At 47.2% G+C, this 23,969-nt stretch overlaps 1 long non-coding RNA gene across 7 annotated transcripts; it reads right to left on the bottom strand.

Annotated features, from left to right (window-relative positions):
- On the bottom strand, positions 1-22,445 carry LOC109549443 (uncharacterized). Of its 7 annotated transcripts, XR_012327437.1 has the most exons (4): positions 9,582-15,665; positions 8,276-8,375; positions 1,892-5,094; positions 1-1,480 (listed from the first exon to the last, which is right to left on the bottom strand). It is a non-coding gene; the product is annotated as an uncharacterized lncRNA (long non-coding RNA). The 7 variants fall into 7 exon arrangements; XR_012327434.1 differs by adding an exon at positions 21,715-22,445 and having other exon boundaries at positions 1,892-10,034; XR_012327438.1 differs by having other exon boundaries at positions 1,892-9,674; positions 9,863-15,668.
- Between the last annotated feature and the right edge of the window lie 1,524 nt (positions 22,446-23,969).

A 23,969-nucleotide genomic window follows, 5' to 3' on the forward strand; every position in this document is an offset into this window, starting at 1 on the left:
CCAGCCACTGTGATTGGCTGGGCGTGGCTCACCTCTCAACCAATGAGAACCCTGGGAAAGAATTTCTTTGAGGAGTGGGAGGGAGGCAGGTACTGAGACGCAGGTTCTTTACACACAGTGGGCGTGTCCGTAGCCCCTGGGGCTAAGAATCACTACCCTGTGTTACCCAGAGAGGCCGACCAGCTTATTCGGGCCCCTCAGTGAGTCAGTGGATCTCACTCCCAGTCTAGTGCTGCTTCTACATCAGCGCTATGTGTCTGTGAAAGACTCAGCTGCGGGCGGGAAGCGGGGAGGTACCGTGCTCTAGGCCAGCCACCCAGTGCAGCACGTCACACCTCCGTGCCTTTGCTCACGCCGTTCCCTCTGCCTGTATACCTTTCCCTGTCCTCTTCAGGCTCCCGTCTCCTCATCTTTCAAGGTTCACCTCTGGCAGCATCTCCTCCAGAAGCTTCCCCTGTGCCCAGCCTGGATGAGGCGCCTGTGTCTCTGCACATACTTCTATCCTGTGACCCCTTTGGTGCCAGTCACACCTCCCCTGCCAGACTGTGAGCTCCTTGAGGGCAGGGGCCATGCCGGCCTCAACTTGGTCATGCAGGACCTTCCACACAGTAGGTGCACAATAAATGTTTGTTAAAAACTAAAGAGCGGAGTTGAGTTCACGTGCCAGTGCGTCTGAAGTCATCACCCCAAGTGAGATCTCTCAAAGGAAGGCAGGAAGAGGTAGATGTAGAAGAGTGAAAGAAAAAAAAAAATAGCTGTGCAGATGACAAAGGTGGTTGCCTGCCAGGACCCGGAGAGTCTCTGAGGTTTAGGCCTTGACTCTGATGTCCCTGGGGGTCGAGTGCAATGAAGAAGGAGGAGAAAGAACACGAAACGCAGAGGTGGAAGAGAGGGCAGAAAGCAACAAGAGCTCAGACAGTGGAAGGAGTGAGGAGTGAGCCTGGAGAGGGGAGTGGGTCCAAGGGTGAGCTCACCAATATTGGCACACAGGCTGCCTTCCCTTGGCCTGGGCCCACAGCAGACATTGCTAATCAATCCCAGCCCTGTCTTTGGTCGAGATCTGTTACAGCCTGAGAATCTTGAACACAGGGGTCCACACAGGGCTCATCCTGGGCTTAGTGCTCACCTGTTTCCTTTCAAGGCCATCACCAACCTGGCCCCAGCTGAGATGGCATTGTGAGAGGACGTAGGGAGCCACGAGCAAGTGGCACCGTGATGGTGGTGTATGGCGCCCTGGTGGGCTGGTCCTGAGTGAGCCTTTCTTGAGCACCTGCTGGGTGTTCAGCCTGAGCTGGGAATTGAGCATTCATGATGACTCTGTGAGGCCATCATCCCCTTGGCCGGTGATGAAGCCAAGGCTCTAAGCTTAGGACAGTGACCATGACTGCAGATCCTTTGTGGGGTGGGGTGGGAGCTGGGGGGCTGCGTCCTCCTCTCCAGGCACAGGCTGCCAGGCTGGACCAGTGTGATGGCGAAAAGGCTGCGAAGGAAGAGGGAGAGTCAGCCCAGTCCCTGGTACACAGGAGGTGCTAAAAGTTGTTTCATTGGCTCCATGATTAAATCCCAAATATGCTAAGGCTGGTCCCAGGGCTGATGTGGTGCGAGTCGGGGGAGGGGAGCAGGAAAATGGCCCAGGGCTCCCAAGACACGAGAGGCAGAGCCAACGCCAGAAAAGGGAAACTGAGGCTGGCTAGGCTCAGTCTGCCCAGAGGATTCCAGAATGTCATGTCAGGGGCAGGGGAAGTAGTTCATAGGGTGGACAGTCAGAGCCTGTGACCTGGGGCTGCTGGACCTGCACCTGCCCCAAAAGTCCATCATCAGGTGATGTGAGGACACAGAGCCCCAGATGGGTGGGCTCCTCCCTGAGAAGTGAAGCCCAAGGGGATCTTACTTGGAATTTCTGAGCCCCAGAGTTCTCCTTGTGCGGTGATGTCTCCAATTGTGACCACGTGGGCAAAGACGCCTGGGAGATTCACACTCTAAACTGTTGCAGGAACGATCGGTGTGCAGGTTCGAGGCTCAGGGAGGATCTGATCTGCCCCCGGAGTTAGAGGACTCTTAAGAGTAGGAAGTTCATCTAGCAGGGGAGGAGCCAGCCAGCCCTCTCTGGGACTCAGGGTGACATGTGAATGAGGGCAGAGGCAAGGCCAGGGGCCCCTCCTTCGAGCCAAGGGCGGCCCCCAACCCCACCCCCCCCAACACACACACAAGCCCTCGCTTTACTGCAGGAAATATGATCAGTGGATTTCAGGCTTCTTAACGCACAGCCTGAACCACTGCCCAGCTCCACACCTGCTCCATAAATAGCTCCATCGTGTTCCCCACGGAGCCCCAGTGCTGCCAGGATCAATCAGGCCATCGGCAGAGGCTTCACCAGCTGACAGCTCCTGAGGGGGGTTGCTGGAGGGGCACGAACCCTGTGCCCAGCAGGAGGGTCTCATTAACCGAGGCCAGAGCGTCAGGGCCAACCCCTGAGGGAGGCTGTTCGAAAACCAGGCCCAGGAGATGGGAGGGCAGCATGTCTACACCCACAGCGGGACTCCTGGGCAGTGGGGAGGGCATCCTGCCCCCAGCCTCCGCTTCTGGGTACGCGGGGCTTGGCAGAGCAGAGGCTCCTGGGCGTTTGCTGACTAGATTAATGAAATGGATTCAAGAACGACGTACCGGTGGCCAGGAAATGGCACTGGTGACCTTTCTCTCAGTCACCTCCTCACCACCCAGTGCGTAAAATAATTAGACACCCATAGAGAGGGGACATTTGTTGAACCCAGCTCTTCTCCTTCGTAATACTAATGCTGACGTAAATAAGAATAATTAAAAATAAAAAATCTTCCGCTCTTAAAAACAAACAATAGCTTACGGAGAACGCTCTAAATGTGAGACGTGGGGAAGCTTGCGCTCGGGTGTGAGACGGGATGCCCCGCGGTTGTTGATGTGGCTGTGGACAGGAACACCTGGAAGTTGTCCAGCACGGGCACGGGGCAGAGCCGGGGCGTGGAGGCTGCTCTGCGGACCCCCCCTCACCCCGGTCCGAAGCAGCGTGTCCCTAAAGCGCACACGGGGTGTGACCAGGCTCTCCATCACCATCAGATCAGTTCTCCCAGACGGACCCCGACTGGCATTCGGGCTGTGGGATAAGTACCAGCTTCTGAGTCAGGCGGCCGGGATCCAAATCCCAAGCTTGTCGTTTCCACCCGGCGTGACCGTGGGCGAGTGGGCGACCCGCTCCGTGCCTCTGCCCCCCACCCCACCGGTTGGTTGGCAAGGGCCGAAGAGGGCTCTCCATCCATCTGGATGAAGCGCGGGGAGGCGTGTGCGGCTCGCCGGCGGAGGCCTGGCCCGCAGGCGGGGCCACGCGGTGCGGGATCTCATCCCGCCCGCCCCGCGGAGGACACGCTGCCCTCCTCCCTCCATCTCCCTGGCCGGGGAGTCAGCTTCCTCCGGTGGGAGCTAACTTTAGTCCAGTCACATGGCGCCATCGTTGTCCCCGTGCCGAGAGTTTACAGATCCCCGCGGAAGGTGTTTAAATATTTTCCCTTTTCAGAAGCCTGGTTCTCGCCTCTGTCATGTTCACCTTTGTGCGGCAGAAGGTATTTCTGCAAATGCAGCCGCGGTGGCAGCGAGACAGGCATCCCTGTACACACTGCTGCTATTCTGGGGACTCGCAGGTGTATCGTTTGTATAATCACGGGCCTGTCACCTCCCGGCGGAGGGAAGAGAGGGTGGGGTGCTTCCAGAGGCTCCCGTTCCATGGGAGCCTTCCCCTGGAAACCCTTCTGGCCCAGGTGGGGTCTGGGCCTGGCCCACGTGCTCCGGTGCGAACAGCCCCTGTTCCGGTCCAGGCCTCGAGATTCCTAGGACAGGGCCTGTCCGACCTGTCTGTGTCCCCAGCACAGAGTAGGGATCAGGAAACATCCACTGAGCTGATGGGAGCTCTGCAAGGGTCTGGGGCTTCAGAGGGGCTTTCTCTGCCCCTGAAACATCACCTGCCAGGCTCGGGGCCGCCGTGCCAGGCAGGGGCTGGGAGTTTGTGACACAAGATAGATGGGAGATGGCCATGGCAGGTCTGGAGCTGGAGACCCGTGGGTCACAGGGGCTGCGGGAGCCCAGACCAGTGTAGACGGTGGGACCCCAAAGGGCTTCCTGGCCAGTCCCCAGGCCGTGGGATGGGCTGATCCCAGCTCTCTGGTTGCTATGGGCGTGGAGAAGGCACAGCCACACTCTGAGGATGCACACATTGTAGGGCCCCATCCGGGGTTTAAGTCTCTTCCCACAGGGCCGGAAGGTACACTGGCAGTTAGGTCTCCTTCCTCGTTCGATGAATAAGGAGACGGCAGCCCGGAGAAGTCCAGGGACTTATGGGAGGTCACAGAGTCATCATCGTCTGCAGAGCTGGGACACCATCCACCTCCCAGGCCCCCGAGCCCAGGTCCAGGGCCCCCCAGAGGGTCTCCAGGGAGTCCACATAGCTTGGCAATCCAGCCCTTGCCTCGAGGAGTATTGGGGGGCCAGCTGTCTCTGCTGTCACGGAGCAATCGTCCTGCTGGGAAAGTGAACAGTAAACCGGTTAACCATCAGGGAAAAGCCAGAGACAGGTGATTGCAGGAAGATGAGAAACACAGGACGGTGAAAAGTGTACTGGGCAGAGAGAGATCTGAGGTGCAGCGGTCAGGGATGGCCAGCCCGTGGAGATGACACTGGAGCTGAGACTTGAATGACACGTTTGGGCCCAGGAAAGGGTGTCTAAGCAGAGGAACAGCCTGTGCAAGGGCCCTGGGGTCAGGGGAGGGGTGCTGGCCTATTCAGGGAAGAGCCAGAAGGCAAATGTGGCTGGGATGCTGGCCCAGAGGAAGTTGGCACAAGATGAGGTCAGAGGTCAGGGCTCCGAGCCCCCCCAGGAGGACGGGAGGCAGGGCCAGATCACAGAGGTTCTCGCAGCCCACGGGAGGAAGATGGATTTCACTTGCGCATTCATGGAAGTCCACGCATGCATTGTGTGGGGAGGGAGAGAAGGCACATCCGCTTCATTGCACAGTGTGGGGCACCCACATCCTGTAGAATCAGCACCACAGGGCACCTGGGGAGCTCTCCAAGCTGGAAGAAGAAGGGTCCCCAAGAAATGGGTGGTCAATTAAAACAATGACGACTCCAACTCTGATGACTGTGAAGGGGCTGGGCCTGCAGTGCACACAGCCCATGGCCCCAGCCTCCCAGAGGCCACTGCTGAGCGTCTCTTGTCGGGGCCGGGGTCCACTCACAGGGGACCAGGCGCCCCGGGGGTGAGTTGGGTGAAATCACTGCAGCTTCCGATGCTGTCTGGTCTCCAACGACCTAGGACAGGCCTGGTGGACAAGGTGCGATTTCCGCAGCAACAGGAAGAGTCCCCAGTTCCCCAAATCCCCCACACACCTCCACTCAGATGCCTAAAATCTCTTTAATGGTGGCAGGTTGAATTACTGACTCTTTATAATCATTGTACCCTTTTAATTTATTTATTCTTGATCACAAACAATACTTTTTGCGTAAAATATAAAAAGTAGAGAGAAATATAAAGAAACAAAATCCTAAGGATTTTCCCCAGGGAAGTTAGCACCATTTCAGCAATGGGGCCGGCCCTGGGCAACACTGACTCTTACACCCTAAAGTCCACGGATGCTGATGTAAGACCTTCCTTAAGGGTCAAGTGCAAGGGAGCAGGTGAGAACGCAAAGGGGATGGATGTTCAAGAAGGTTCGAGGATACGGTTAGAGAGGAGGATGCCCAGGAGAGAAGGCTGAGCTGAGAAGGACCACATCACAGGTTGCACTCCTGTTTTTCTCACACTCCATTGCCGCTGTGCAGCTTGGATGAAGCCAGGCAGAGATTCCATCCCTTGAGTATGTGACAACCGTGCAGTCCTAACACAGCGCAAGTGAACAGCCCCGGATCAAGGCCGGCTGGAGCATGGGTGCATCAGGACCACGATGCTGGGGGTGGAGGAGGGCTGGAGGGGACACCTTGTGTGAGGAGGTGGCCCACAATGGTCAAGGACTCAGTCTGCGTGTGCACTAGGGCCGACCTGGCTCAGATCTGGGCACCGACTTCCTGGGTGAACCCCTGGACTTCAAGCCTCAGGCCCGTCCCTTGCAGAATGGGTGGAATGAGGGCTCCTGGCTGATTGGATGGTGGTAAGGGTGAAAAGCCAGGTACCACACTGGCACAGTCTCTGAGCTTGGGGTGGAGGTAGTGCAAACAGGTGGGCTTTGGAATCAGATGGTCCTGAGTTTGAATCCTGGCTCCACCATATACTGGCTGATTGACCTTGGGCCTGTCACTTCACCCAAGTCCCAATTTCCTCATCTGTGAAATGGGGATGCAGTGTGTTTTGTACTTAGCAGAGTGCCTGGCACAGGTAAGCACTGAAGGAAGGTGAGCTGGTTGTGTTTGTCTCTGTCCCTAGCTTTGAACCTCACTCTCTCATGAGCTCCTGTTGCTTCTCCAAATGCAGGGGCACCAGAGACTCCTGCACAACAGTCCTGAGATTTTGAACCCAGCAGAGCAGGGGCAGGAGCGGGAGAGTTGGAACATCGGAAAGAGGAAAGGAAAGTGGAGGACCAGAGAGAAGGATGGAGAGACTGGGGGATCAGAGAGAAGAAGGAGAGATGCAGGAACCAAAGAGGAGGGAGAATGTGGGGTGCAGACGAGGTAGAAGGGGGCAGCGATGACGGGTGGGGATGAGACGATCAGGGTAAGTTTCCCTGACTCTGGTGCTGGTGCACACCTCCTTGGTGCTCCCACCCAAAGTCTCTCTCTCCCAGACTATGTCTTAGAATCTGAGACCAGAGTAGAGATACAGGTCTTCATTCTTTCTTGAATGTCTGTTAAGCATGTACTCGGCCAGTTCCTGGTCCAGGCCCTGGAGGCTGCAAAGGTGAGGTCAGGATGCTTACACACCATAGACCGATGTACTGTGTACCTGTTGGCTCCCACGATCCTTCATCAGCATTACTGTCCGCAATTCAGTCCCCAATGCACCCCACACCCCTTTCTCTCCTGTGCAGCCCGTGCTTGGCCATACTGACCTGTGTTCTGGCCTGCACCTCAGCTACCATGGAAAGGAAGCGTCAGGCCAGACTCTGGGGCCAGGCCTCACTTCACCTCCTGTCTATTTGCCTTTTCTGAGCAGTAGCCTTTTGGCAGCTAAATTTAACTGAGTATTTGGTTTCCACCCTACCATCCTTCCTTCCCTCCCTCTTTCACTTGGGTCAGATCACGGTGTGATGGCTCTCCCAGCTCCCTCCCCGTTTCCTCTCTTAAGTGTCCTCCCTAGTAAATTTCTTGTGTGTTTAGTTGCATCTCAACATGTGCTTCTTGGAGGACCCAGATCAACACAGGGGCACTCAGCTATCAGATCTGAGCCTCCAAAGAGCTGACAAAGAAAAATCATGGCATCTAGGGGGGCCCAGAGCCAGACACGACGGGGAGAGTTGTACCTGGAGAGTGAGAGCACCCCGCATCCTATCGGTTTCTGAATCAGTCAGGATGGGATAGATTATACAGCATGTCATGGACTGAATGTCTGTGTCCCCCACGTTCATATGTTGAAACCCTCAGTGTGATGGCATTCGGTGGTGGGGCCTTCGGGGGGCGATCACGTTTAGATGAGGTCATGAGAGTGTGGCCCCGTAATGGGATTAGGGTTCTTATAGTAAGAGGAAGAGATCAGAGCCCTCTCTCTCTCACTATCTCTCGGCCACGTGAGGACACAGTGAGAAAGGGCATCTGCAAACCAGGAAGAGGGCTCTTGCCAGGAGCCGGATCTGCCAGCGCCCAGTCTTGGACACTCCAGCCTCCAGAACCATGAGAAATAAATGTCTGTTGTTGGTCACCCCCCATCCCCACCACTGTCTGCAGCATTTTGTCGCAGCAGCCTGTGCTGACTGAGACATAGCAGAACCAGAACATTGTTTAAATAAAAAACTCAGTGGCTCAAATTACAAAGGCTTATTTCCTGCCCATGTTGAGTTGATAGTAGCTCTGTTCACTGGCCCCCTGAGACCTAGGCTGACAGACGTTCCCTTTCCCTAGGCTTCCACCGTCCCACACGGGGAGATGGAACCTGACAGATTTCACCGTGGTCCCAAAAGCTTCTGCCCAGAAACATCCTCCATCACTTCTGAATGCACTGTGTTGGCCAAAGCAGGCCACATGGCCAAGCCTGGGGTCTTCTGTCCACCCTCATACCTGGCAAAGGCCTTCACCCAAGAATCCTGTCCCTAGGCAAGTTCCCACTCACCCGTCAAGGCAAAAGGAAGATTCTGAGAGTACACTTCCCAAATTCTCTTCTATCCCCTGCATCCTTCATTTGAAGAAAAGACTCAAGAGAAGACCCAAACCTGAAAATAAAGAAGACAGAACAGAGCCCATGAAATGAAGAACGATGAAAAGGGAAAGACGTAATGGTGAGCAGTGGAACTTGCTATGTGGTAAATTGAATAAAAATGAATAAGGATAGACCTGTCCCAGACTGTATCATCTAAGTGCTAAGTAAGGGTTCCTAAAATTGAAGGTCCGTACTGAAAGGAAAAATTGTAATGATAGTCTATTTATAAAAGTCATAGCTCAGCAACAGCTACAAGTTATGGCCAGGAAGGACAATTATAAACTTTGCAAGGATCTCATCTTGGAGGGGGAGGGGAAAGGAAGAAAATAAAAGATGTCTAGAAGTGTCATCTTATTGGACTGGGGAGGAATAATCAGGGGAAAAATAGAATATCTTATTGTGTGGAATAGGTGGTATCTTATTTTCAAAGTAGAGAGATCTGGGAAACAGGGAAGAGAGAATGGCTATCAGTGCAATGGAAGGGGTCTTAGGGTCTGTCTGCTTGGGCGATCATAACAAAATACCACAGTCTGGGGGGGCTTACACAACTCACATTTGTTTCTCACAGTTCTGGAGGCTGGAAGTCCAACACAACATTGTAAAGCAATTATACTCCAGTAAAGATGTTCAAAAAAAGACATTACAAATAATAATAAAATAAAATAAGTTGCTGGGAAAATAGCTACAAGGATAAAGCAAATGAAAATAAAGTAGGACGGGTAGATAGTAATCTCAAAAAGGTTTAAAATATTTATATGTGATAAATTGGAATGTTACACAGTGAAGTGCTATACAGACATAAGCCTGTATTTAAAAAGAAAAAAAGAGTTCAATATGTAAGCAAAGCCTATCAGGAAAGGGAAGAGAACCGGATAACAGTATAACTATAGTGAGAGACCATTGCACGATCTCCGTAAGAAATGGACAAGAGTATTAGAAATCAAGAAACTGTTAGAAGTTAAGAGGCAATCAAACTTATTGCATGGCCATTGATTGGATCCTAGTTTGAGCAAATCAGATTTTTAAAAGCTGTCTTAGGGACAATTAGGGAAATTTGAATATGGATGGAGTTTTAGAAGATTATAGAACCTCACTGTTATTTTCTCAGGTGCAGTAATGGTATCATGGTTAAGTAGGGAAGCATCCTTCTTTAGTAAAGAGAGAAACTGAAGTATCTAGGGGTGAAATGCCATGAAGCCTATAATTTAATTCTAAATACCTCAGTAAAAAACAAACATAGCAAAATGTACACAGCTACTGAATCTTGATGATGGCTGTATAGTATACGTTATCTCTCTGCTTCTATGTATATCTGAAATTCAAAAACAACAAAGTAATAACACCAGAACTGAATAATGCAACCAATAACTGTGAACATATATATAATATAGTTTTATATATATATATATTTTTTTAAAAAAAAAATAGTGAATCCCTTTTTATGTGCCCAAATGTCACCGAGGAAAATCAGTATATAATAGGCTGACAATAAAACATTACCAAATTCAAGAACCCAAGAATGAAGTTTTCACAGGCCTCATGCTCCAGCCATATTCAACACACGTAGTAATTAATAATAAAATGGGAGCCAAACACTTTACTTGCAAATTTAAAACATTCATGCATAACTCTCGGATCAAAGAGAAAAATCAAGGAAGAAGTTATATATCATCTGGAAAACAAAGAAAAAGAAAACGCTTCATGTTAAAACATATGCAGTAAAGATAACAGCTTAGAAACACACCGCCTAAATGCCTTCATTCGAAGGGGCAAAGGCTAAACATAACATCATTTTTAGTACTTGTCTCAAGCCATTAGGAAAAGAAACAACAAAAGGGGAATTCATAAAGAACTGAAACTGATGAAATAGAAAAAAACATTTAAACAGTGGGAAGAATATGTAAATGCAAAAGCTTATCCTTTGAAATGGCTAATAAAATAGAAAAAACCCTCGTGAGTCCAATTATGGAGAATGAAGAGAGACAGTAAAATTAGACAAGATTAGCAGTAAGAAGGCAGACATACCAACATAACTACAGATACAGGAGAGATAAAACTAATTATGAGAGAATATTACACGCAACTCTGTGATAACAAATTGAAAACCTCAGGGAAATGGATGATTTCCTAGTAAATTACCAAAATCAGTCCAAGAAAAAATGGAAAATTTTAATAGACCAATTACCATAGAAGAGATTAGAAGGTGACTGGAGATCTATCAGTGAAAAGACAGCAGAATCAGACAGGCTCACAGCTGAGTTTTATCTAATTTCTAAAGAATGAATCATTTTAATACTGTTTAAACTATTTGAGGCCATAGAAAAGGATAGGAGAGAAATGCCCTTATTCATTCTATGCATCTAGAATATCTTTAATACAAAATAAGGGGAACTATAGACTGATGGCACACGTATAGGTGAAAATTTCTAAATAAAATACTAGTAGATAGAATCTAGCGACTAATCAAGAGAACAATATATTACCCTTCAGGTTCAATGTGGGAAAGCAGTGTGTGGTTGAGGACCCTTAGCCTTAGAGACATTTTGTAGGCATATTTTCACCCCTCTTCTCTGAGCATCTCTTGGCATGACAAAAAGTAAGGACATATTAGGCAACGATCAGGGGCCTCTAATGAACCAGACTGGACAAAGCTAAGACATCGACATCTAAGGGAGCCTTAATATCTGTTAGCAATGCCAAGATTTTATACGGAAATTTTGTGGGGTTTATTTCCAGAACAGCCTCTAGTTGTTTCAGCATCTTTGAAATGTTCCAAAGAACCAATTTTTTTTTTCTATATGAAATCCACTGAGGGAGAGGGAATTTTCTAGGTTTTAAATGCACACCAGAGCACAAGATCTAATATTACTGAATTCTCGCAGCAACTCTGTGGGGAGTTGATATGACTGACACTGAGGCTTGGAGAGGTGAAGAGACTTCCGAGGGCACTCAGATGATGCAGGCAGAGTCAGATCTCAACCCTGCTGAGACTGACTGCGAAGCCCAAGGCTTCAATGGCATGTGTGAAAGCCACATGTGGAAGGCCCCTGGCGACTTCTTGGTTCAGGGAGGAGTTTCAGTCCATTTAGCCAAAGCCAGGAGCAATGGAATGAAGACTAGATTAGGTATCAGGAGATCTGGGTTCTGTTTCATCCTCTGCCTCCTGGGCCATGACTTTGAAGGCCTCTGCCCTTCTGCAACATTCTGAATCCCTACATAGCTGGTCTCAGAAGGGCCAGCCGTGGGTTGCTGTCCGTGGTGCTGAAGGTGCTCTTGTCCGAGGGCTCCCACTTCACCTATTTTCAGAGGAGCTGGTCTGGGCGGCTGCCAGGAACACACTGTGATTAATCAGCAGGTTTGAAATGGCAAAGTAAAGGTGGAAGGAAAGAATTTCTTTATTGGTTTGCTGAATCTGTGCCAAAGGAGCTTTTTCTTTTTCTTTTTTTTCTTTTTTTACCGAAAGCCATGTCTTTGACAATTCTCATCACCTGGGCCTGAACTGAACATCTCAATTTTTGGACAGAGGCATAGAACTAAGTTTTCACTGCCCAGGTGAATAAATGGGACATTACCTGATTCCCAGAGCCCCGTTTCCCCTCTCAGGTCCCATGAGAGTTCTGAGGGAATCCAGAGGGAATCTATGCTAAATTTTGTGTCAGTTACTCACTTGTTTGTCTCTATTGTCTTTTTTTTTTTTTTTTTTTTTGTAACAACTTGGTATGTATCCTTAACAAATACACTGATTTGCTTTTTGGACTTCAAGTAATTAGAATCATATTGCATGTGCTTTTCTGTTGCCTTTCTTCCATCAACGTTATGTTTTGGAAGTGGGTCCACATTGTTGCATATTCATCATTGTATACTATTCTGCTATATGAATATGCTGAAACGATCTGTACATTCCATTCTTACTATGGAATGTGAACTTATGTCCTTTTTTTCCCTGCAATGAACAATTCTGCTGTAAACATTCTGGCACACAGCTCATGTTACACAAGCTACTGTACATTCATCACGTTATGTACATGACAGTAGAATCGTTGGGTCTTCGGGTAGGACCAGTTCAACCTCACTAGGTGTGGTAGAAACTTCTGGTGCTCATTCTTCCCTCCTCCCTAAAAGAGACATGCCTCGTTTGCAGTCAGGCGAGGCCATTTCCAGGGTGAAGAATCTCATTACGGTGTAAGACCCTCTTCATATTTCTCCCAGTTTGTGACTTGTCTCTCCACTTTCTTTATGGCCTTTTGATGAATGGAAGTTCTTAGTTTTAATATAGTGAAATTGATCATTTTTATGGCTTGTGCTTTCTGTGTCTTATTTAGGATATCTATCCCTACCCCAAGATCGTAAGATATCTTTAATGTCTTCTGAATATTTTATACTTTGCCTTTCACGTTTAGGTCTTAACCTAGAATAATTTTTACATATGGTGTGTAGCAGGGCCCAGTATCTCTCTTTCCCTATGGCTACTCATTTACTTTCTGAGCACTATTTAAGGAAAAGTCCATCCCCTTCCCACTGGCATGTGAAAGCAATATTTCATACATCATATGTCCCTATATGCACAGGTCTGTTTCTGGGCTTTCCATTGACCCATTTTTCTATTCCACAGTGTGTACTTGTTTAGCTTTATAATACATTTTGGCTTATTCTTCAAGAGTATGTTGGCTATTATTGGGCCTTTGCATTTATATATGAATTTTAGAATCACCTTGCCAAGCTTCACCGCCCCACAAAAAAATTAAGATTTTTACTGGTGTTGCATTGAACCTATAGATCAATTTAGTGAGAAGTTACATCTTTATGAAAGAGAGTCTCCCAACCATTTACTTAGATCTCCTTTAATGTCTTCCAATAAATTTTTACAATTTCCTCCATAACGGTCTTACACATTAAAGATTTATTCCTGGATTCTGTGTTTGTTTCCTGTTTTTAAAATTTTATTTATTCATTTTTGGCTGCATTGGGTCTTCATTGCTGCACAAGGGCTTTTCTCTAGTTGCGGTGAGCAGGGACTACCCCTCGTTGCAGCGCGTGGGCTTCTCATTGCGGTGGCTTCTCTTGTTGCAGAGCACAGGCTCTAGGCACACGGGCTTCAGCAGCTGTGGCACACGGGCTCAGTAGTTGTGGCTCACGGGCTCTAGAGCGCAGGCTCAGCAGGTGTGGCTCACAGGCTTAGTTGCTCCGTGGCATGTGGGATCTTCCCCGGCCAGGGCTCGAACCCATATCCCCTGCATTGGCAGGCGGATTCTTAACCACTGTGCCACCAGGGAAGCCCCTGTTTCCTATTGTTTCTGTAACAAGTCACTACAAACTTGGTGGCTTAAACAACACAAGCTGATTATCTTACAGTTCTTGAAGTCAGAGTCCAAAGTGAGTCTTGCTGAGTAAAAGTCAAGATGTGGGCAGGGCTTTGTTCTTGCGCAGGCTCTGGGGGGAGAATCTGTTTCCTTGTCTTTCCAGCTCCTAGAGGTTGAGGCACCTCTTGACTCACGGCCCCTTCCTCCATCTTCAAAGCCAGCAACATCGGGCTAGATTCTTCTCATGCTGCCATCTCTCGGGTTCTCTTTTGTTTCTCTCTTTCCCTTTTAAGAAACCTTGTGAATACATTGGACCCACATGGCTAATCCAGGATAATCTCCCTATTTTAAAGTCAGGTGATTAGCAACTTCAATTTTATCTGTACCCATAATTACTCTTTGCCATGAACCCATCATTTTCACAAGTTCTGGGAATTAGGACGTGGACATCCTTGGAATGTCATTATTCTGCCTACCACAGATTCTTTATATTTTTCGTAGTTCTATAAATGGTAATGTTTATGATTGTATTTTCTAGCTGGTTTTTGTTGTGGTACCAAAATGCTGTGGATTTTCTATATTGATTTTGTATCCAACAACACTGCTTAAGCACTTACTAATTCTGATAAACCTGAAGATTCTTTAGGACTTTTTAGTGTAATTGATGATATAATGTGCAAATAATGACAGTTTTGTTTCTTCCTTTCCAGGCCTTGTGTGTTTTATTTGCTCTTGTATCTAAGTTTCTGTGCTGGCATGGACCAATTATACAATGTTGAATAAAAGTGGAGACAATGAGCATCCTTGTTTTATTCCTGATCTTAAAGAGAGTGCTTACATTTCAACATTCAGAATAATGTTTTCTGTACCACAATGTTCACTGCAGCTCTATTTACAATAGCCAGGACATGGAAGCAACCTAAGTGTCCATCAACAGATGAATGGATAAAGAAGATGTGGCACATATATACAATGGAATATTACTCAGCCACAGAAAGAAACGAAATTGAGTTATTTGTAGTGATGTGGATGGACCTAGAGTCTGTCATACAGAGTGAAGTAAGTCAGAAAGAGAAAAACAAATATTGTGTGCTAACACATATATATGGAATTTTAAAAAAAGGGTCATGAAGAACCTAGGGGCAAGATGGGAGTAAGATACAGATCTACTAGAGAATGGACTTGAGTACACGGGAGGGGGAAGGGTAAGCTGGGACAAAGTGAGAGAGTGGCATGGACATATATACACTACCAAATGTAAAATACATAGCTAGTGGGAAGCAGCTGCATAGCACAGGGAGATCAGCTCGGTGCTTTGTGACCACCTAGAGGGGTGGGATAGGAGGGTGGGAGGCAGGGAGATGCAAGAGGGAAGAGATACGGGAATATATGTATATTCCCATCAGTGTATAGCTGATTCACTTTGTTATAAAACAGAAACTAACACAGTGTAGTTAAACACTACACTAAATCAGTGTATAGCTGATTCACTTTGTTATAAAACAGAAACTAACACACCATTGTAAAGCAATTATACTCCAATAAAGATGTTAAAAAAAATAAAAAATAAAACAAGTACCCTAAAAAAAAGAATAATGTTTTCTGTATGTATACTTTTAATAGATATCCTTTTATTAGGTTAAAGAAACTCTTCCAGACCTAGATTACTAAGAGGTTTTTGTGGGGTTTTGGAGTTTTTTTGAAAGTCATAAGAGGATGTTGACTCTTATCAAAGACTTTTCCCACATCTGTAAGAATGATATGATTTTTCTTCTTTAATTTGTTAGAGGGGTGGATTCATTACTACCTTTTCCAATTTAAAACCAACCTTGTATTCTCTGAATAAATACAGCTTGATCATAGTATTCTTTTTTTTTTTTTTTGCTGTGAAAAATAATTTTTATTTTATTTTTTTTAACATCTTTATTGGAGTATAATTGCTTTACAATGTCATGTTAGTTTCTGCTGTATAACAAAATGAATCAGTTATATGTATACATATATCCCCGTATCCCCTCACTCTTGCGTCTCCCTCCCACCCTCCCTATCCCACAGCTGCTTCCCACTAGCTGTCTATTTTACATTTGGTAGTGTATATAGGTCGATGCTACTTTTACTTTGTCCCAGCTTCCCCTTAACCCTCCCCGCGTCCTCAAGTCCATTCTCTACGTCTGCGTCTTTATTCCTGTCCTGTCCCTAGTTTCAACACAACCATTTTTTTTTTAAGATCCCATTATATGTGTCAGCATACAGTATTTGTTTTTCTCTTTCTGACTTACTTCACTCTGTATGACAGACTCTAGGTCCATCCACCTCGCTACAAATAACTCAATTTCATTTCTTTTTATGGCTCCGTAATATTCCATTGTATATATGTGCCACATCTTCTTTATCCATTCATCTGTCAGTGGACACTTAGGTTGCTTCCATGTCCTGGCTATTGTAAATAGTGGTACGTTACATTTACATATTGTAAATTGTGGTACATGTCTCTTTTGGAATTATGGTTTTCTCAGGATATATGCCCAGTAGTGGGATTGCTGGGTCGTATGGTAGTTCTATTTTTAGTTTTTTAAGGAACCTCCATACTGTTCTCCATAGCGGCTGTACCAATTTACATTCCCACCAACAGGGCAAGAGGGTTCCCTTTTCACCACACCCTCTCCAGCATCTATTGTTTGTAGATTTTTTGATGATGGCCATTCTGACAGGTGTGATGTGATACCTTGTGGTTTTGGGGTTATTTTTTTTTGACATCTTTATGGGAGTATAATTGCTTTACAGTTTTGTGTTAGTTTCTGCTGTATAACAAAGTGAATTGGCTATATGCATACATATATCCCCATATCCCCTCTCTCTTGCGTCTCCCTCTCACCTTCCTTATCCCACCCCTCTAGGTGGTCGCAAAGCACCGAGCTGATCTCCCTGATGAATGGATAGAGAAGACGTGGCACATATATACAATGGAATATTACTCAGCCTCATTGTGGTTTTGATTTGCATTTTTCTCTAACGATTAGTGATGCTGATCATCCTTTCAAAATGAAGCAACTGACAAGGGATTAATCTCCAAAATATACGAGCAGCTCATGCCGCTCAACATCAAAAAAACAAACAACCCCATCCAAAAATGGGCAGAAGACCTAAACAGACACTTCTCCAAAGAAGACACACAGATTGCCAGCAAACACTTGATGATGGTATTCTTTTACACGTATCACTGAATCTGTTTGCTAACATTTAGATTCAAATTTTTTGCATCTACGTTGATGCAAAATTTTAGGATTTAGCCTAAAATTTTCTTTTCTTCTGCTGTGTTTGTTAGATTTTGATATCAAGGTTATACCAGCCTCATAAAATATACCTGAGTGTTTCACCTCTTTTCCCATGTTCAGAAATATTTTGTGTAGCATTAGAATTTTTTGTTCCTTGAATTAGAATTCACTGGTAAAAAACCATCTGGGCCTGGGGTTTTCTTTTTGAAAAGATTTTTAACTACAGATTTGATTGCTTTAATGGTTTTAGGATTATTCATCCTATTTATTACCAGAAATTTTAACTATTATATTTATTAGAAAATGTATATTTCATTTACATTTTCAAGTTTATTGTTATGAATTCCTTCATAATTTCCTCTTATAACAGTCTCCTATTATCGTCTGCAATATCCGACGTCCCCTCTTTACTTGTAGTGTGGCTATCTGTGCCTTTTCTTTTTTCTTTATTAATCTACTCAGAGGTTTCTCAATTTTATTAGCCTTTTCAAGAAACAACCTTTGGCTTTTTGTTACTGTGTGTCTCTTTTCTATTTTATTAATTTATAATCTTATCTTTATTATATTCTTCCATTTTCTTTGATTTCTTATGCCATCTTTTTTAGCTCCTGGAGATGGTGCTTTGTTCATTAACTTTCCCACTTTCTTCTTTTGAATATAAGCATTTAAGTTTATAAAACCTTCTTCTAAATACTGATTTATGTGCATCACACAAGTTCTGATATACTTTTATTAATTGTTCAATTTCAGTATTTCCTACTTTCCATGGTTACTTCCTCTCTCAACTCTGAGTTACCTATAAGTGTTTACTAGATTCCAAATACATGAAAATTTTATAATCATCTTTTTCTCATTTCTAAGTTAAGAATATTGGGTTCAGATAATGCATCTGTAGGATAACAGTCCTTCAACTACTTACTGGGCCATAAAGCGAATCTTTAACATATGCCCTTGATAAAAATGACTTTCTAAGCTGCTGAGTATTCTATATAAATCCATTAAATCAAATTTAATGACGGAATTTTACAAATCTTGTATGTCTTTAACAATTTTTGTCTTCTCAATCTTTTAGTTACTGTGAGAGGTTTATTTCTCCTTTTAGTTCTACCAAGTTCTTCTTTATGTATTGAAGGCAGTATTATTGGTTGCATACATATTTGGAGTTATTATAGGCTTCCTGATGTTATTACTTTTATCATGATGTTATTGTTTTTATTTCTTAATTTATTTTTTGCTTTAGACTTACTTTTAATTAGGATTTTTCTGGTACATTTTTTCCAACACTTCATTTCAACCTACTATATCCTTAGGTTGTAGTGTCTCTTGTAAATATCATAAACATGATTTTGTGGGTTTTCTCTAGTCTTCTATCTGGGATATTTAGCTTAATTTACTCTAAGTATGATATGCTTTATTTCTACAACTCATTTTATAACCACTTCTAGGTGTTCCTTAATTGCTCTGTGCCTCATTTTTTTCACCTGTAATATGGGGATAATACCACTATGGTTGTCATTTTCTTCTATTTGTTCTGTCATTACCATTTATTTCTTTGGTCATTTTCTTTCCTTTCTTTCCTACTTTTTGATTGAATAATTAACTTTCCTTATTCCGTTTTTTTGGAGCATCTAGATTAGAAGTTGTTCATGTTATTTCTCATTTTCTTAGTGCTTATCCCAGAAATGGACACTTCCATAAACAAAGCACCAAAGCTTAAGTCTAAATTACTCAATATCTTTACCCTCCTCCTGAACCTTTAAAATTGAAATTGAAGCATTTTAGAATACTTTAATTCCAATCATCCCCTTACCAACACTTATGTGTTATTTTGCTATATGTCAATTCTGTTTTAATAATTATTACTATACAGTAGATGTTGGTTTAGATTTACCCGCATGTGTACCACTCAGTCTGTTGTTACTTCTTCCTCGCATCTCTGACTTTCTATCTGGCATCAGTTTCTTTCTGCCTGAGATTCATTCTTCAGAACTCCCTTCCATGAGGTTTTGGGGGTGGAACCCCTGTTTTTTGTTTATATGAAAATATAATCATTTCACCTACTGAAAAAGATCTGCATCACTCAGCACATTCTCCGAGACTATACCACCGACTTCTGGACTTTGTTTTTGCCGATGGAAAGTCAGCTGTCAATCAATTTGCCACTTCTTTGAAGGTAATCTGTCTTTGCTTTCCAGCTCCTTTTAAATCATCCCTTTGTATCTGGTCCTTGAGATTGTATTATGACGTGTCTATTGTGTCTTTTAAGTGTTATGCTACTTGGAATTTATCAGGCTTGTTAAAATATGTGGACTTTTGTCTTTATCAGTTCTGAGAAGTTCTCAGTCATTATCCCTTCGAATGCTGCCTTTTCTCTATTCTCTTTACCCACTTCTCCAGGAACTTGATTAGATGTATGAGAGAGTGTCTCACTCTGTCCTCTGTGTTTAAGTCTCTTTCATATTTTTTGGTCTTCCTGGGCTGCACTTTTTTCCTTAACATCTTCAGCTCTATCTTTCATTCACTGGTTCTCCCCCAAGCTGGGTTTAATCTGCTTTTCAACCTATTTGTTAAGTATTTAATTTCACCTCTATTTTCCAATTATGGGAGTTCCACGTGATTATTTTATGATGTTCTAGGTCTTTACCCATTTTAATCTTCTTCTTCGTTTCTCAAAACATATAAAGCACACGTATCTTGTAGTCTATGTCTGATAAAGACAATGTCCGATTCCTTTTCAAGCCCAAGTTTGCTGCTTCTGTTTCTTCTGGCTCTCACACATGATGCATGGTTTCCTTGTGTATTTAATGACTTTCTTTCTTTTGAAACTCTGAATTATTCATTTTCCTTGTAGAAACCCTTGGAGCTTGGGACAAGAGTAGATTCCTCCAGAAAGGATGCATTTACTTCTGTGAGACGTCTGGTATGTGGTGGTAGGGGTGTGTATATTTAGGGTCATTTTCAAATTAATGAATGACTTGAAGTTTGGGGGCGGATTTCAGGGAGTGTGCCTTGGGACTGCAGATTCAAGGGAGGGCCAATGTGGGTTGGAATCAAAGGGTTGAGACAGAGAAGTTTTATTTCCACTCTCTAAGTATGGTAGGCCTCCCAAGTTATTGGGGAGTGGCCTTCTATTAGACTTCCCACCTGATGGGCCCTAGGATTTGTCTTCCTCCTTCCTGTTTTGTGAGACTGCAAAAAACTGATGCTCCTGCTTTGGCAAAAGCCCTCAAAATGAAAGTTGGCATCAGTTCACTGCTTGCCTTTTTGGATTCTGCCTACACAGGTACTGGACTATTTCTTACTCCCCTGCCAGCTTTGTGGATGCACTCACAAATGTGTTTTTACATAATTACCATCATTTTTAGTTATTTTCAATAGGAGCTTAGTCTGGGCTCCTACTCCTTCATGTTGACACCCTCTTTTGATCTTTACTTATTATTTGTCGTAATCCCTTAAGACACAGCTCAGAGGCCCCAGGAGCCAGGCGATCACATGCACCCCACTCTCTTCTCTGCTTCCTGGGACCAGGCTGGCTCTTAAGACATCTAATGACAGTGGCTTCTGGGCTCACAGGCCTCATCCGACACCTGCATCTTTTGACACCATCCACAGTTCCAGCTTTTGCTTGACTACAAAGAGTCACAGAGCTCACTCCTTTGTCAGACAATCCCTTTACCATTTGAGCATTTGTGTTAGAAATACCTGCCTTATATTATTTCATGTTACCTAATAAATTAACCTGTGCAGGGGTCTAATGGGAAACAGCAATATCCCTTGTTAAGCTTCCCAGGGGAATGGTGGAATTCCAGGCACACGCCGGGGATGTGGATGGGAGCACACGGGCGACGGGAGGGGTACGAGGAGGGAACCAGTATTCACGAGGAGTTGCCCTCATGTGTAGGAATGTTGAGGAGATCAAACCAAACTCTTAGCGTAAACTGCCCATGAAATAAGTATTTTTATCTCCATTTATTCGGATGAAAAGAAATCGAATCTTAAGTGACATGTCTGAGGTCGCAGAGTTGACCTGTGGCTGGGTTGGAGTTCAGTTCCTCAGACCCCCTCCCATGGATCTGGGCTCTGCTTGGTGAATTTCGGATGACAAGAGTGTGATGGCTGGGTGATTACGGGGTCATTGCAGGCCTGTCCTGGCCAAAGGGAACAGTGTCAGGAGGCAAAACCAAGCCAGCTCAGCTAGTGAAATGAAAAGGACAGTCTATTCTGGGCTTAGCCTCCTCTGGCCTTGGGAGGGAGGAGGGTTCCAGACACAGCAGCTGTAGGACTGTTGTGCTCAGGAGCCGACAGCACGGGACCTGAAGGACCAGGACGCTGAGCTGTCACCCAGACACCTGCGCCTGGGTTCTCTGCCTCGACCACACACCTCCACGCTGGAACCATCCAGCCACGCCAACGCCAACAGTAACACCCCTGCTCTACACGGCTCCTGGGCTCCCGCTGACCCTTCGAGAAAGCTCCAAATGCTCACAGCCCACACAGGGCTGTCCTTGGGCCGGATGCAGTTCATCTCCTCTACCGTGGGGGGCACTCGGGACACAGGCCTCATGTGGGTCACCTTTCAGGGTGCCTGGGTTAGTTCCAACACCCCCTCCCCCAAGAAGCCCTTTGAGACTTCTCTCTCGGTGCATTCAGTAACTTCTCTGGCAACTGTTGTATTTGTTTTGGAAACTATAAAACACGTGGGGTTCCCATGACCCCCTCCTCAGGTTTGATAATTTGCTAGAACAGCTCACAGAACTCAGGAAAACACTTTACTTACGGCTTATGCTGACCAGTTGATTATAAATGACGTTATAAAGGATACAGACGAATGGCCAGATGAAGAGGTGCCCAGGGTGAGGTCCGGGAGGATCCTGGGTGCAGGAACTTCTGTCCCCGTGGAGTTGGGATGCACGACCTCCAGCTTGTGGGTGTGTTCACCAACCAGGAAGCTCTCCACACCCCACAGCTGAGGGAATTCTACGGGGGCTTCATCTTGTAGGCATGATCAATTAACTCAATTTCCAGTCCCTCTCCGCTCCCCGGAGGATGAGGGTGGGAGAGAGAGGCCCAAGCTTCTAGTCATGCTGGGCCTTTCTGGCGACCAGCCCCCATCCTGAAGCCGTCTAGGAGCCCACCCAGAGCCGCCTTTTTTCGAACAAAAGATGCTCCTGTCACCCAGGAAATTCCAAGGGATGAAACAGCTCTGTCAGGAACTGAGGGCAGAGACCAAATACCTACTGTGTTACACTCAACCAGTCCCAGAAAACGGCTGTGGACGAGCCCTCACTCCCAGCCCCCAAGATTCCTTGCAATGTCCAGCATCCCCGGGGCTCCCAAGGCTGGCATCTGACCTGTTCAGGTCCGAGAACAGCTGGCATGGCAGGACGGAACCGCCGAGGGGTGGGGGACACACAGGCCAGCTCTCGCCACTGGTAGGAGGAGTCTGAAGCTGTGTTCTCACTCCCCGCAAGTTCCCCGAGGATTTCAGCCCAGGGGCCCAAGAATGCTTCCGCCCCGGCTCGTCCCCGCCCCTGACCCCTCACTCCCCCGCGGGGGACCCCCCATCTCCCAGATGAACTTGTGCTCAGATTCAGGTTTGCTATGGGGCACTCAAATGAAGACCGTCCCTGGGCCAGCCTCTGCGAGGAACCAGGTGTGTGCGCCCTGGGCAGAAGGGAGGGCGGCTAAGGGCAGGGCTCTGGGAGAAGCAAGGTCCGCGAGGGTGGAGGCCGATGGAGTGGGGGGAACGGGCCACCCCAGGCCACGTGGCAGCTCGTGCAGTTTGAATAAGCATCCCCTGCCCAACCCAGACGGCACAGCCCCACGAGGGGCAAGATGGCTCTGGCCCTCGCTCGAAGCAGCCTGCACGGCCACGGGTGGCAGCCTGGCCCACGAGGCCTGGACTCGGGCCCTGAGAGCCTGCGAGGGACCTTACGCATCGTCAGGGAGGTGGAGTGTGGGAGAAGGCGGCTCCTCCCAGGTGTCTCCTGGGGTGACCCTGCCAGGGCAGCGGGATTCTGCTCAGCCGCCCCTGGCTCTGTGCTCCGGGCACCTGGAGACCCAGTCCCCCAGGCCCTGTGATGGGGCAGTGCCCCAGGGCCCAGAGGGCTTGAGGACCACACAGCAGGGCGAAGTCCCGGCACTGGGAGGTGTGCCAGGAACACGTGCAGCCCATGTGAGGCGGGCCTGGGAAGTTCTTCGCTGCCCTGAGCCCAGAGCTTTCGTTGAGATGTTTTCTAATCGGGGTGTGCCGGTACGCGTGGAAGGGCACCCATCTCTGAAGCCGTGGGGTTCCCACGGGCCATGCGCCCCAGGCCCACGGCAGCTCGCTCACTGCCCATCCTCCTCTGTCCCTGGGTGTGGGCTGGCCATGTGCCTGCTGCCCGGGGGCCTCGTTTAAATGGGGTGACCCGGGAGCCTTGGACACGTCCGGCTTCACCGCACCCTGCTCTGTGCCTTGGGACCCTCGCCCTCTCTCTGGCCCCAGAACTCTGCTCAGCAGGTGGAGTTTACTAGACAGGGCCTGAGGATGCCTGGGCAGAGGTGGTCTGAACCTCCAGGGCTGGGAGTGAGGCTGCAGGGGGGCAGCAGGCTGGGCGACCCGGAGAGGAGGGAGCAGGGGCGAGGCAGCCCTCGCGGCGGGTGGGTCCGAGGGTGGCTGCAGGATGCCCACCTCCAATCTGCACCTCGACTTCTGGACACCTGTGTCACCCCCAAACATCTTCCCGAATGTGCGTGGACCTCAGGAGAGAAAGTGAGAGGCCGAGATGGCCAGAGCCATTGCGGGGGCTGAGGACCATGGTGTAGGACTCGAGGCGGTGCTCTGAGAGGGGCGGCATAGAGGCCCAAAGAGCACACGCAGGGGAGGGGCCTGGGGGGGCCACAGGCACAGACAGACACAGGCCCAACCCTGCTGGCCACCAGCCGTGTGTGCTGCGTGGGGTCGTGCGAGTCCCTACCTGCGCCGGGGTCTGACGAGCTGGTGGACGGCCCCCTGACCACACTGGACAAGCAGAGGCAGGGATGCAGGTG

Source organism: Tursiops truncatus, chromosome 17, assembly GCF_011762595.2.
Source record: "Tursiops truncatus isolate mTurTru1 chromosome 17, mTurTru1.mat.Y, whole genome shotgun sequence".
Classification (NCBI taxonomy): Eukaryota; Metazoa; Chordata; class Mammalia; order Artiodactyla; family Delphinidae; genus Tursiops; species Tursiops truncatus.